Below are 13,538 nucleotides of genomic sequence, written 5' to 3' on the forward strand. Positions count from 1 at the left end.
CATCTTTTGTGCTATCAAGCATTTATCTGTAGCATTACCTCTGCAGTATTTGTCTTCCAAAAAGCCTAAAGTTCCCTGTCACACTGAAAGCTGGAGTGTGACCACCGTGGTGCAATCCCAGCTCACAGTCCACTGGCTGTAGTGGTAACATGGCTGAAACATTTATTTTTAGTTTTCATCAGAAAGATGTGTCAGTGTGAGGGAGAATGAGAGTGAAGCAGGCTGGGGCAGGTTCAGGAAATAGCCAAGGTGGAGGAGACCCAGAGTCCACAGCTGTTCCCCCTCATTTGGAGTAATTCATTCTCAAAACTGGAAAAGCTCAGCAAAGCATCTCCCTTCTGCAGCTCCACTTGTGTGTTCCCAGCAGCTTCTCCTGCCATGAATCTTCTCAAGCATCTCCTGGGCTGTTTTCCCTCATTTCCTGAGGGATGATTTCCTTTCTGGCTGTTCCTGAGCCGAGCTTCTGGCACGTGGTGCCTCTCTGACCGGGCTGTCAGAGCTGTGCCTGGACCCTGCAAGGTGTTTGTTAAATGGTGCCTGTGAGCTAATTAAGCACTTCTGCAGGAGCTAATGGTGTGCTCACATGGGAACTCACTGGGGACTCAAACATGAACTGCTTGGACACTTGTGTAAATTCATTAGGTGCTCACGCATGGATGTGGTAAGTCACAGTTAATGCCATGGCAATAATTTCTTTAGTTCCTCTTGTTTTTTCCTCAGAAGTGAAATACCTCCCAGATTTGGCCTAGACACGAAGAATGGGATTCTGGTTCTGTATAGGTGCCTGTGAATGCTGGTTTGTATCCAGGAGCACTGAACAAGAGCCTGGGCTTTCTGCCTGCCCAGGTTTGGGTTTGTCAGCTTTTGTCCTACCCCAAACTGTCCTACAGGGCCCTTACCTGCATCATGCTCACCTGTCTGAGCAAACCCCAGTGAGGAATTGGTTATATACCAGTGTCACTCACTGTCAGAATGACTATGGACAGTTCTGCTTCCATCCTTTGAAGGAGTTAAGGTTTTTGTTTGTCTTCATGGTTTCAAGTGAGCTGCAGTATCTGAAGTGAGAGCCTGTAACCAGGAAATGTGCAACAACATATGAAACAAAAGCTTTTCTTTCACTTGCTTTTGTCAGTGCATAACAGAGTTTCCAGAAGCCTTACTGGAAGAGTAGAATTATAGAATTACTAAAAAAACCTTTAAATTTTAACATAGGAATTTCAATGGCATCAGCATTTTGTCTATCCAGCTGTTTGTCTTTTGACACAAAGCAATTGGTGTTTATAGATGAATATGCATAGCAAAAATAGCATAATCTTTCTGCAGGAAAAGTAACTCTCTTGTTTTCTTAGAAATTCTTACTGATTTGGCAGGAGAATTTTTACTTTTTCTAGGCTCTTTGATCCAAAGATTTGTATGACTGTAACCCTGAATGCCATTAGAACAAAGCACAGCCATCACTTTGCCGTGTTTGAATCAGTTTTATGCAGAGATCGGTTTTTAATTAGATTAGAGAAATCTGAAAGAACCTGAGCCAAACCATGGTGTATCTGAAATGCAGTAGAAAAGCAAAATTAAGTTCAGTACAGTTTTGTTGGTAGCACTTCATTGAGTGTAAGAAGCACATGAGGTGTTCGAACTTGAAGACTGAAATCAGTAGAAACTGTTCTGTAGAACCAGTCCTTTATAATCTGGGAAAGATTTTAAAATCCACAATGTAGTTTTCTTTTTACTCACTGGAATGTGAGGAATTCTGCTCACTTTTCTGATCCTCTGCTTGAATACACCGAGAGACTTTTTTTTGTTGGTTTTTTTGTGCACCTTTTAGCTATAAATCAATGCCCTTTCATTCTAGGCCTTTGATGTATACTCTGTAAAAGATGCAAGGGAACAAGTTTGTCTTTATTAATCATGGTGAAAACAGAGAAGCTTTCCACCCCAGTGATGAGATTTGTGTAACTAAAAGACAGCAGGAGCCTTCGCACTCTGCAGCTTCCAACAGTCTCCGGAGTCACTTCATACATCAGTGTCAACCTTGAACTGTTCTCTCCAGGGACAGTATAATTATCCTCATGAAGTGCAACTGGATGGTGTTTGTGAAGTGGCAAAATTGAATCTCAGTTTTGCAAGAATTCTTGCTGCCCTCCTGCAGGCAGCTCTGCCATTTGATAAATCATTTGTTTCCCCCTGGACACTGTCCTGCTCAGCCAGGGCTGGGCCAGGAGACACCCAGAGATCCTTTCCAGCCATTGTGTGAGTGAGAGAGCATCTCTGGGCTGGAAGGTGACTTGAGGCTGGGCAGTGGCTCTGGAATATTGCAGCTGCACATCAGAGGAAGATGCAGAGGGTTTCCATCGTTAACAGAGTGCTCGTTCAGTGCCTGCTGGCTTTTCCAGGCTGTGGTGGTGACACAGCCTGGGGCACTCAGCTGGCAGCAGAGCTGGGCACATCCTGGGCATATCCTGCCCCAGGAAATGGCCAGCTGAAGGAAACAGTGGTTTTTAGAAGTACTAAAACTGGAGACATTTACTGTTTTAACTATTAAATAATGCTTTTTTATCACACGAGTCCCTTTAACACTGAGGTTCATTAGTGTAGGCTTCACCTTCCTTCTGCATTTCCTGAGTGGTGGAGATGACAGGATTGATTCTGAAGTTGCTGAAGGGTTGGTAGAAGTTAGGGGTGTGTCAAGTGGAGTTGATGATGTTGCTTTCATGCAAGTGAAGTGAGAATCAGTAAATTGAGTGTAGGAAAAAAAGTGTGGCAGGCTGGGAGAGCAAAGTCTGAGCAGGAGGATAAATCTTGGTAGTGAGAATGTGAAATTAAAAAAATGTATCATCTGGAAGGAAAGAGCACACGAGGCAACTCCTCTGGTTTGTTCTCACTACTGCCAGGATCTTCCACTAAATTCTACTGTGCATTGCATACCACACCAGACTCAGATGTGTTATTTCCAAAAGTGAATTTTTAAATATTTTTATCATTTATATAAGGGAAATTGTAACGAACTGGGCTTTCAGAGCTATTGGTCTCGTTATTTTTACCAGTGTTTGTTCAAAATTCCCAGTGATCTACCTTTTAAAAATTAGGTCTATAAACACTGAAAACACTTTTTAAAATTACATAACTTTAAAAAATATATTGAGAAAAATCAAAATAGAGTTTCAGATTATGTCTGCACATCATTTTAAGGCTTGCATTAAAAGCCAACCAGAATCAAGTTAAGGATCTGTCAATAATGACCCCACTTCCTAAGGGTCATTGTTATTATTTTGTGGTTTAATGCCCTATCAGTTCTCTGTGTTAGCAGATTTTCTCATTGTCCTCTCCAAGACACGGTGCTCTCCTTCATTATTTCTCCCTTCTGCTCTGCTTTTTTATACACCTGCTAAGGTATTTCCCATCCTCACAATTAAATACTAAAAAGGAGAGCAAGATGCACTCCCAGTGTGCAAAAGAATGTTTCAACTTGTTCTGCCAACTGGATGCATAAAAAAAACTTATCTGGTCGCTTCATTGCTGAGAAAACTTGAAGCAATTTATTCTTCTTTAAACATGCTATGCCGTTTGTATGTTTCAGGTACAGTAAATCTTGCTTCATTCATCATTTTCAAAAAAATGCATAAAAAGCAATAGCTATTCTTCTGTTACTTATAACTACCCATGAAATAAGTACTGTGCAAATCTCTTTCCATTGTATTTTTTTTTTAATTTAATTTAAATTTCAACTTTGCACATTGCAAATGTGTTAATTCCTTGTGTATCTGGAGAATGGTGGTATTTATTTTCAGTTACTTTGGCAAATGCAAGTGTAGATGTTCTATTATGAAACTACATAAGTACACATACACCTTAATAAGGTTATTTCTCAGCTGAGAATTTAAACTGTTTTCCCAGTGTCACCAAGGCAAGGGATGATGGCAAATAATGGACAGACAGAAGGCTGAATTTCTTTAAGAACTCCAGTAGATAATTTGAGGGTTATTGTGGTGGGGGGTGACTGTGTGACAGCCTGGCTTTCAATGACCTCTGAGAGTGTGGACCTGTGTCTAATTCTTGAGAGAAATTTCAGATTTTTAGCTCTAAACCCTAGATAGGGTAGAAATTCCAGAGCCAGAGCCATGGTTTCAGCCCTGATGGGATCCCTTGGGCCAAGGGGAATGCAGCACTTTGGCCCCAGCAGGCTTTGGTGCAGGAGGGGATTTGGGAGGGGATTTTGCAGCTGTGATGGGCAGCACTGATGGGAGGATCCACACACACACAGTTTGTTCAGACTGCACATCCTTACCAAATACTGGGGGGAAAAAAAAGAGGAGGGTTGGGTTCCAACTTTCCAGAACTCTTCATTTCTCGATCGTTACTTAGTGGACTGATCTCATCAGATTTTATAATTTAACCTGTGATATTTTGGTAGGAGTTGCCCAAGGAAAGCTCCAGACATGAAGCAAATGCTGTTCAGCTGTGGTATCATTTTGTTTGTCTTACCCTGAGTTTGGAAATGAAATTAAATTAAAAGCAGATCCATTAACAGAGTTTTCACAGGAAGCAAGAGGGTGAAGCTTAGCACTGGGGCTGCTTCCCACCAAGGATAGTGGCATCCCTAATATCCTCCTTTCCTATATTAACCTTCTGGGAATTTTGTGTTGTCTGCTGTGCTATTACATTTTTTACTTCAGCATGGTATAGTCTTTAAAATAGTTAATGGGATGGAGATATTAGAATCTCTTTTGCAGTGCATTGTAATTATTGAAAGATTATCCAAATTACCTGCTTGGAACACATGAAGTGTAAGGCAAATATATCTAATAGTTTTATATTCACTTTCTAATGACCTTCTTTCCCCAGGATTTTCCATTTAAAAAAAGAGAAAAGTACAGAATTTCAGGCAAATTGGTTTTCACATTTGGGAATTTAGTGTGGGTGAGACAGTTTCTCTTTTACAGTGTTTTTTAAAAATTAAGTCACTCATCATTATTTATAGAAATATACTAAATTACTTTACCAGGTTGTGGATAAGTGTTCTGGACAGAAATTTATCATAAAAAGAAAATATAGATAGCTCATTACTTGTGAGAAGAAACATTTTTATGATGTTAGATTTAAAGAATAATGGTTTTGTATTCCAAACAATTTTATAAACTGTTTTACTTACTTGCAGAACATGTTATATTTTGGAGTTTTTTTCCCCACAAGTCTTAAAAATCCAGTTGTGAGGGAGAATGACTGCAAGGTGTCAAAATAATACATCTTTTCCTCAAAAGGATCTTGTAGCCTGCTTGCATAACCAGTGCATGAAAAAAAAATGTGATACCAGCGGGTTGTTTTTCTTTTTAACTATTCATTATTTATGAAGTGCAGAGAAAAAAACAGTTACAAATGATTGTTTCAGGGGACTTCCTGTAGCTGTACTTCTGTGTTCAAAGGATTTAATCATTAAACAGTGGTTTAATTCCAGTATGAAAAGTTCAGGCTCTTGTTGTCCTAACCTAGATTTCAAAAAAAAAGTTACTCCACATGTACATATATATATACATATAAGAGTGGTGGTAGAAAAAGTCCCATTTGTTTAATAGGAGGTTATAGTGTGTAACAAACATTTGTTAACTTGGAAATATTTTCCTGTTTCAACTTGGGTGCTGCTTGAATTTGCAAATGGGCATAATACCATTTACAAGTAAGTTTTTGGAGACAATTTCATATTCAGTCTATTGTTTTTTATTGTTTTCAGTCTGTGTTTTTCAGTCTATTAAGAGGAAAAGAGTAATTCCTGTCCCCAGGGAAGTGTGAGGTGTGGGAGTTCCTCTCCACTGTCTTGAACAGTGCTGGAAAAGGATAATTCTGGCTCTGGCATTTCTCAGTAGAAGACACCATACTGAGCCTCCAAATTACTACTGTTCCACAGAAAGCAAAATAATTCAACTTAGTCAAGCAGTTAAAATCAGCTACCCCATTACTGTTCTTAGCTTTCTGTAATCATTTCTATAGCAGATGTCCTTTATGCCACTCTTAATATAAATTGCAAGACAGTTGGGAGTGCAGTGGCAAGAGCTTTTGCTCCACGTTTCAACCTAAAAAGAATTCTATGACTTGGATTTCTGACTCCCATTTGTGGCCTTAAAAGTTATTTTGTAATTTTTTTGTAAGCAAGAATGTGTTTCTTCTCTGTATTTTCTGAAGCCAGAAAAAATAAAAAGACCCAGTCAAACACCTTCACTATTCAGGAGAATGTTAAGGGGTTTTGTAGAGATTTGAAGACAGACACTTCCTGCTCAGGGTGAATTTTGTGTGGCTGCAGATGTTTTCTTCCAGCTGCAGGATGGTCCAGAGCCAAATGGGGCAGGCAGGGAAGCGCAGGATAAAGGTGGGAGCTGTTTCCCAGGGACGCAGGAGCTGAGACTTTCCCTTCACAGGTGTGGCACTTGTGCCCTTGAAGCCTGAGGAGCTTCTTGGTAGCACCTGTGGGTGATGTGCAGCTGGGCTCAGCTGTCACACCTGCTCAGGTAATGCTTTCATCCCGCTCTAATCAACCAAAATGCCTCCCCTGGATTCAACAGCATTAACAGCTTCTTGCAGAAGACAGCCTAAATTAGTGGGGAACTAGGTATTTGCCCAGAGGAAAAAGTTAGCTTTGTATTTAACTGAAATGAAACATACTAAATAAAAATAGTAATAATAATAATATGAATTATGTTGAAACTTTTAATTCGGTGATGACAACGCTCAGAAAGAAATATGCATGTAAAGTTGGAAAGTCCTGTCTTAGACTGGTATATAAAACTAGCATGAAGTCAGAAAGATTTACTTTCCTAAAAAATGTTGGTGCTGTGCTTCAGGAATCATTTTTCTTTTTCCAGAGCCTGGTAGCAATACTAGGAGTATAAAAGTCAAGATGTTTTCAATGGCATTTTGATATGGTTTATGGTCGATTGGCAGCAGACTTCTGCTGAATGTTTTTTCCCCTGGGGCAGGCTGGAATTTCATTCTGCAGCCAGAGGGGTTTGTCCAGCAGGGTGATTCAGTTTCAGGTGTGCAGGTCACTCTTCCCATTTTGCTTGGTTTTTTTTGGAAAGAGCAAACCAAGACTAATTCTGCTCCATTCACCAAAACCTTAACAGTGTTTAGTGTCTGAAGACACAATCTGTGCATTAGAGTCAAAATTGTCCTTCTTACTTGAAAGTTAATGAATTAATCTGTTCTGATACAGCATGTAGTCCTCAGTGTTCCAACAAATGATAGCAGGCTGAAGTTTTCCCATTCTATTTTGCTCTTTTTTGGGTGTCAGTAATATGATCACACACATAATGAGACCCTGAGTCAGCTGGATCTTTTAGGTGGATTTAAATAGACCTCCTCTTTATAGAGCACTCCCCAAAGAAAGCTAAAAGGCGTTTTGCATATTTCAAATGACAGGTTATATTAGAATTAAAACTAGAATATTTAGGGTTTTGAAAAGAAGACACTCAGAGAAAATAAGTAATGAATAAAAGGGATTTATTTGCAGCTCCTCTCCTGCCTGCTGTGTCCATGAAGGCAGGTTCTCACTGGCAGATCTGATTTCAGCTGGTGGCTTTGCAAGTTCTAACAAGCTCTGCCAAGCTCCCTTTAGCCCTGTGAGGTTCTCTGTTCTCAGAGCCCCTTCTGGCTGCCCCCTGCTCCTTGCTGGGTTCCTCCTGACCCTGAGCAGCCAGCTCCCCTCTGAGCCTCCCCAGCCAGCACTCCTGGTGATTCCCAAAGGCAGGACCACTCTTCCCTTCTCTGCTGGGCATTTCCACCCATCCCACGGCTCTTTTCAAAGTAACATTGATTGAAAACAACAATGTGCAGTCTGTCACCACAGTTTTACTTCTGTGCCTTTAAAATCAAGACCTCCCCTGAAAACCACCTTCTGTTTTCCATGTTAAAATGAACACCATTCCAAGTCAGTGGAGGCTCACTTCCATGAGAGTTCACATCACACAGTCATATTCTCAGGAGGATGGGATTCCCCAAGCTGTCTTCATTTTAAACTTTGCATACTGATTTGTGTGGAGGCCTTGGCTGTTTGTTATTATTGTCACACGACTCTGGAAGAGCTGTAATATATTTGAAATAATCTGATTTTTACCATCTGTGGCTTGCCAGTATGACCTTTAGGCTGTGTAAGAAATCACTTGATGATCTTGAAGGTCTCTTCCAACCTAGCATTCTGTTGAATTCTGTTTATTTTGTCAGATTATGTTTAGGGGTTTGCTCTGCCCCGTTTCCCCTGTGAGACATTTCTTTCTCTGGTGGATAAAATGTTCCACAATGCACAGTTTGTATTTCAGGTATTTTAACTGCATTGGTTTCCCCTGGGGAGAACTGTGGAACTCTTAGGTGCCAGTAGGAAGCTGCTGTTGTAACTCACACCAGTGAGTAGATTACTTGAGTGCTAACAGAAGGTGGATCTAAAAGGGGAAAATAGCAAACTTTGTGTATAATTTCACTCACCACATCCCTAATGCACATCACAGAAGTTAAACAGCTGTCACCTGGCAATATTCTTACTCAAAATAGGGAGTTCCAATACAAATGGCTTCTTTCTTTGGAGTATTTTTGTTTGGTTTTATCTTTTTGTCTCAGGCATTTCTCTTTGCCTCCGCAGGCGTTGGTATGGAATGGAGAAGGAGCAATCCAGGTGTTCCTGTGGCTGAATTGGTTCATGGAAACCTGGTTTCCTTCTCTCTAATCATCTTCTGCATGAAGATTCTGTTCTGGGGGTTCAGTGTGATGAGAACTTGATCTGAAAATGGCTGGGTGGGTTATTTGTTACATTTCTTCACCACTCAAGAGAAACATCTGCACTCTTGTGGAAACCACGGCAGGAGAACAAATTTAATTTCTTTCCTGTGGTAGCAGGATCCTCCTGCTCAGTTTTATTGCAGAGTTTTCTAAGGGCAAGGTAACCTGTTTGTTACTGGTTTGGAATGAAGAACTTGGAAAAAAGAGTTCTTGTGAGGTAGGTAACTCACTCTGTGTGCCCCACACTGCATTTTCCCCTTTGAAGCAGGTAATTACCCTGGCTGGCTTTCTGGCTATGTTCAAATTTCTAGATTATGAATTTTCTGTACAAATGCATGGTCTGCCTCATGTATTTCTTAGCTTTTAACCATTTGGTTCCTGGTGTTAATAATAACAATAACATTAATTTGTAGGCATTATTTTATTTTTGTTATTTGTCTCTGAATAGCATCAAATTAACTTCTAATATCTTGAAAATTTTGCTCTGTACAAAACAATTAAGGGCAGATTTTTTCATCACAAATTTCTGCAGGGGCAGGAGCATAAAGAGACAGTAGTAAAATTGCATGGCAACTTCCAGCAAAGGACATCAAAGCATTGCTCAAACTTTAATGAACTAAATCGACATAAAATAAATGGTGAAATTAAGCAATTTTGAAACCAAACCATTTTCTAGTCGCTAGAAAGCACTGGAAAAGGAGAAGGAACAATAACATGTATTTTCTGTACAGCTTCAGCAACACCAGCTACTCTAGTTTGTGAATTAACTTAATATTCAACATTTTGTCATGTACATTAGGTGTTATAATGCATGAAATGAATACACAGTCACATCCCAGTAGCTGCAGTTCCCAGTAATGATCGACAATTCTGCCTCTAGCTAGCTAACACTTTCCCCTATGAAATATTTTCTGCATGACCACATCCCAGGGCAGCAGGCAGCAATGGAATTTATGAACTAGCTGGAGCTATCAGTGCTAGTGAGGAAGCAATAGAGAAAGATGTATGTTTAAAAGCAAAACAAAACAAAAAACTGTGAAAAGGGGGAGAAAACAAAAGAGAAATATCCAACCAGAAGGAAGCTGTCAATATGTCACACAGACACTTTGAACTAGCAGCTTCATGGCGCTGCAAATTCATGTCTGGGTCCTATTTTTAAAATTTCCTGATTTTCCTAAATTAAGCTTCCAGGTGAGCCTGTTTCTTTTAGCTTTAAATAACTCAAAAGAACTGACACAGATTGAAGCTTTCAGCTTTATGCCAAGGTAGAACCATGACTTGTTTGCATGACTGGGAGTTAGGAATGTTCAGGTTCTTATCAGGTCAGGTGTTTTTTTCGGAAGCCAAGTCAGTAAATGTAATTCTCTTAGAGAAAGGGGACTCAACTTTGCAGTGGCTTAGCATGAGTTCTCTTTCCCCTCCTTTTCTTGCTGTACAGCTATTTTTTAGCCTTTCTCCCCCACAATGCTACAATACTCATGCACCATATGAGACAAGTAGATTACAAATGAGGTTCCTTATAAATATATATATAGCCACTAGAAAAAGCATAAAATAATTTGTTTTTGGACCTCTGTACCTTTTTGACTTGCATTGTGTTTGAGACTGTTATTCTTGAAAGCAAAAGTGAGAAATTATTCCAATATTCTTCAGATTTCCAGAACCAAATTCAGTGGAATACACACCAGTGAGATGAAGTCAAGACTCAACACAATCAAGAGGAAGTAGGAATATAATTCATAATATTGTGGGCACCAACTTTAACCTGTCTTGGTCTGTTAATGTCACTCCACAGTAGGTTATACAAGGAATGTAGACAAATAAATGCAGGCAAAAATATAGCAGAAAAGATTATAGGAAATCCCAGCAATCTTCTCTGCATTGCTCTGGTTTAAGTTTTGCATTCAACAAAAATAACTTAGAAAGAAATATCCAAGTTAGAACACATTACATCTGTAACATAATTTTTTATATGCTGCATTTTTGCAGAAAATTAGGGAAAAAGCGTAGTATTTCTGGGCCACAATTTAGTATTGCTGTTAAATGCCTACACCTGCCCTGCTCGAGCAGGGCTACCCTGGAGTAGGCTGCAATTTGTAGCCCAGCATCTTTTGAATGAGGAAGATGTCACAGCCTGTCTGGGCACACTGCTCCTGTGGCCAGTGCCCCTCACAGTAAAGAGATCACTGGATTTCTGGGATCTCTGGATGACCCTCGGCACCTCCTCCCAGTTTTGTGTCACTGGCACCTTGCTGAGGGTGCTCTCTACCCCTCAGCCAGGCTGTATCAGCAGGAATTGGTTCCTGCTCCACATCAAGGGACCAGCAGCGTTGCTTGTGCCTCACCACATTGAGCATTTTGCTTTGTAGGCACTTCCTTGCTTTTACATGCACGTGCTGGAGGACACAAGCCTTGTTCCACTGATTTTGTGTTCCCTTTGCTCATCACCCCCTGCACAGGGCTGTTGAAAACTCTCCTCCTGCCCTTTCCTGGTTTAAAGCCTTTTTTCCAGGTCAGCCATCCTGCTGGCAAAGCAGCCTGGCCTCTCAGGTTCCCCCTCTTTGAGAGTCTCTTGCGAGGTTGCCCTGGCACATCCTCAGTGCCCAGAGCAGCACAGGACAGTAATTCAAGCAGGTTGGAGCTGGACAAGCGCTGGCACCTGGCAGCCCAGGTGCTTTGCATTAGAGCAGATTGGGCAGTGACTATCCCTCTGCCCAGCAGTCCCTGCCCCTCTGGGGTTTAGCCCCTCAGAACCATAAAAACACTTGGTGCAGAAGGTCCCTCAGAACCATAAAAACACTTGGTGCAGAGGGTCCCTCAGGGTGGGCAGGAATCCAGCACAGCCTGGCAGGGACCCCAAAGGAACAGGGCTTGTCCAGCCTGGAGAGCAAAGAGCAGCCCCTGAGGACCTGTGGGGAGATGGAGGACCCAGAGCCTGTCTCCCCACAGAGGTGTTGTGGCAAGAGGATGAGGAATGCAAACGTGCAATTAAAACAAGGTAGGTTCAAACTGGGAAAGTTTTTTTTTTTCCCCCTGGGAATATTTAAGCTTTTTAACATGTTGCTTGAAGAGGCAGCTGTGTGATTTCCCCCTCTTGGAAGGTTCCAGAGCATCAGCATCAGACCCAGGGGTGTGATCTCACAGATGACTGTGCTTCAATCAGGAGCTTCTGCCTCAAATCTCTTGAGGCCCCTTCCAGCCTGGCTTATTGTGTGGGGCTGCAGTTCTTGAGACCAAAATGCAACCAGTACCTGGGAATTCCTTGTTTAGGGTAAACTGAAATACCTTCTGGGAAACATCCCTAAATTTCCCTTTCTGGACATTATTTGACTTGATAAACATAGTGAAGTGTTTGCTGGAGTTAAACCTTCACTCTGATACCTCAGAGGAGTTTCTTGCCCGTCTGCATGTGGCTGGCATGTTTTTTGTCTGTTGCATTTTTGTCTGTTGAAAGCTAAAGGGTCCAAACCTAGGGCTAAGTGAAATGCCCAGAGCAGCTGAGGTGATTGAGGCACCCAGCTGGAGGTGTCAGGTTCACATTCAGATCCGTCCGGTTCAATCTCTCTGATTGCTCTTTACTTGTTATTTTGTTTATTTGAGCTCTGCTGCAAAGCCCATAATTGAAGAGTCAAAGGGATGTGCATAAAGAAATGTTAGGCTGGGATGGAGATGCCATTCATTGTAAATATAATAAAGGAAATACTAGTTCCAAATTGCAGCCCTTTGCTAAATGCCAGAGTTTCCCATGCTTATCCTTGTTTTTGGAGAAAATGTGTAAAAGTAGGAGAGTTCAATGAAAACATATATTTGAATAACTAAATCAAAATAAGTTTCTGTAAGAGCTCAGAATAGCAGTAAAGGAGTAAAAATAAGTCTTGATTGATGTTCTGGCCCATTATATTAAGATGTGTGCCTTAGCTTTGGCTAAGTCAGCCAAGTCTTAGAAAAGAAATTTCAAGTGGGTCAGGTCGTTGCTAAGTTATGTGAATTGGAGTTAACTTTGGCTTGTCTCATCTTAATGTGCTCGATCCAAACAGAGATATTTTAAACAGATTATTCTGAAGTTTCATAATATCATTTAATCTCACATCTATACTTGTCATATAAATACCATGCCTGTCTTATTTTTATTCAAATAGCAATCCATCAAAATTGCCTTTTGACAGGATTTTGACTACTACTTATAGTAATAACTAATAGTTCTTTTTTACTATTTCCCAGGGGGGAAGTAGTATATGTGTGTGTGGAGGAGGTGGGGAGGATAGACATACTGAAAATAATTTTCATTTTTACCTTTAAAATGAATCAGGAATTTTAGGTGCCTGTGAATTTTCATGTAAGGCAGCAATCTGGAAAGGCCATTCTGGTTTGCTTTCATTCTGTTAGTGTTTCATTAAAAGAAGGTATAGGGGCACTTTCAAAAATAAAGCTAAATCTTTAATTACTATTTGCAATAAATCTTTTTTTTAAAAGGGTGAAATTATTGATACACAGTGCATTCAAAGGGTTTTTAATATATTTGCTCACTGGTGATAATAGGTTAAAAAAAAAGTTGAAAAGACTGATTACAAAACTAACAATAAATCAATCAAATGGCTCTGGTAATGCATCTCATATCCACAGTGTGTGATGCTTCGTTTATGACATCTTAAGATCTCCAAAGCTGATTTATTTTTCCAGTAATCAGTGTTCTGATCCATTAGTTTTTATAAGGTAGAGAGATGTCACTGTTTTTTCATGAATGATTTGTATTTTAAAATTGCACATCTGTCAATCGAGAC

The 13,538-nt window shown here is 40.4% G+C and overlaps 1 protein-coding gene across 13 annotated transcripts in view; it reads left to right on the plus strand.

Moving 5' to 3' along the window:
- Positions 1-13,538, plus strand: part of RBFOX1 (RNA binding fox-1 homolog 1) — a 773,250-nt gene that overhangs the window by 365,551 nt on the left and 394,161 nt on the right. The window contains exon 1 of one of the 13 annotated variants that reach the window (XM_088064284.1): positions 11,516-11,755. The exons of the other annotated variants lie outside the window; for them this stretch is intronic. The gene's annotated coding sequence lies outside the window, so the exon portion shown is untranslated. Of the gene's footprint in view, positions 1-11,515; positions 11,756-13,538 lie in introns of those variants that run through there. 13 annotated transcript variants of the gene reach the window in all.

Source organism: Pseudopodoces humilis, chromosome 18 (genome assembly GCF_049639895.1).
Source record: "Pseudopodoces humilis isolate 2021_Gansu_Grassland_sample_001 chromosome 18, ASM4963989v1, whole genome shotgun sequence".
NCBI classification, from domain to species: domain Eukaryota; kingdom Metazoa; phylum Chordata; class Aves; order Passeriformes; family Paridae; genus Pseudopodoces; species Pseudopodoces humilis.